The sequence below is a fragment of the Colobus angolensis genome, unplaced genomic scaffold (assembly GCF_000951035.1).
Source record: "Colobus angolensis palliatus isolate OR3802 unplaced genomic scaffold, Cang.pa_1.0 Scaffold90, whole genome shotgun sequence".
NCBI lineage: Eukaryota > Metazoa > Chordata > Mammalia > Primates > Cercopithecidae > Colobus > Colobus angolensis.
The window spans coordinates 3,767,777-3,769,639 of record NW_012122932.1 but is presented as its reverse complement, the minus strand read 5'-3'; positions in this window follow the sequence as shown (position 1 = coordinate 3,769,639).

The window sequence follows — 1,863 nt, the reverse complement described above, 5'->3', positions numbered from 1 at the left end:
GAGATTGTGTCACTGCACTCCAGCCTGGGCGACAGAGCGAGACTCTGTCTCAAAAAAAAAAGAAGAGATGCAGAGGTCCTAACCCCCAGTACATGTGATTGTAACCTTATTTTGGAAATAGGGTCTTTGCAGGTAATCAAATTAAATTGAGGTCATTAGGGCCCTGATCCAGTATGACTGTTGTCCTTGCAAAAAGAGAAATTTGGACACAGAGGCACACAGACAGGTGAGAATCATGTGAACATGAAAGCAGAGTCTGGGTAATACACGTATAAGTCAATGAATGTCAAAGACTGTGAGAAAAGCACCAGAAACTAGGAGAGGTCTCGAACAGAGACTTCCCTCACAGCCTTAGAAAGACTCAGCCCTACTAATACCTTGATCTGGGCCTGCCAGCCTCCAAAAATGAGAGGCAATATGTTTCTGTAGTTTAAGTCACCCAATTTGTGTTACTTTGCTATCTATGATAGCCCTAGCGAGCTACTACAGGCGGGTGTTATTATTACCCACAGTTTATAGGCAGGGAAGCTGAAGCTTGACTCTGTCCTGGCTGTAGAGAGAGTCCGATGATGGAGATACTGAAGGGGACAGGAAGTTCAGGAGAGGCTGTTTGTTCCACCAGCTCCTGCTTGGCTGTGGACATTTATTTTTCTTTTTATACAGACGGGGTCTCGCCGTGTTGCCCAGGCTGCTCCTAAACTCCTGGGCTCAAGTGATCCTCCTGGGTTGGCCTGGCTGTGGGCTTTTACTCCTACTGCAGCAATAGGGAGTTTTGCAGTCTGAAGCTCAGACTGGTGGCTCCTCCCTGCCCCCCTCCAGTCCTTGAAGGCCCAAAAAAGGAAGGGCTGAGTCAGTGGTTAGGGAAAGGAGCCATAAAGAGACACAGGCCAAAGGCTGCCGAGCAGGCTGCTGGGATGAAGGACAGGGGCTGACTCCCAGGGGTGAGGGTCTGGCTGGAAGATGGTGGCGGCACCAGACTGGCCTGCGCTGGAAGGGCCTGCAAGTGTTGCCTTCCTTCCCTCTTGGGCTCTCTCAACCTCAGAGTCCTGAATGGGCCTTGGATGGAGGTGGGGACCCTGCCAGGGGCACAGAGAACGGCATGGGCACAGCCAGGGCAGGAAAGCATAGCCATCGGTGGAGGGTGCGAAGATGGGTGGACAGAGAGCAAGGGCTCTGGACTCGGGTACACCTGAGTTCAAACCCTGTTTTCTTTACTCACCAGCTTGCTGAATTTGGTTTGACTTCCCTTGGCCTCAGTCTTCCCATATGTGCAATGTGTGGTACTGACATAAAAACAGACATGCAGCCTGGCACCATGGCTCACACCTATAATCCCAGCACTTTGGGAGGTTGAAGTGGGAGGATCTCTTGAGCCCAGAAGTTTGAGATCAGCCTAGGCAACATAGTGACAACTTGTCTGTACAAAAAATAATTAGCCAGGTATGCTGGTGTACACCAATGGTCCCAGCTACTTGGGAGGTTGAGGAGGGTGGATCACTTGAACTCAGGAGTTCAAGACCAGGCTGGGCACCATGGCAAAACCCAGTCTCTACCAAAAATATAAAAAATAAAAAATAAAAAGTTAGCCAGGTGTGGTGGCCTGCGCCTGTGACCCCAGCTACCCGGGAGGCTGAGGTGGGAGGATCACTTGACCCCAGGAGGTGGAGGTTGCAGTGAGCTGAGATCACACCACAGCATTTCAGCCTGGGTGACAGGAGTTGAGACCCCATCTCAAAAACAAAAGGCCGGGTATGGGGGCTCACTCCTGTAATCCCCGCACTTTGGGAGGCCAAGACGGGCAGATCATGAGGTCAGGAGATTGAGACCATCCTGGCTAACATGGTGAAACCCCATCTCTACTAA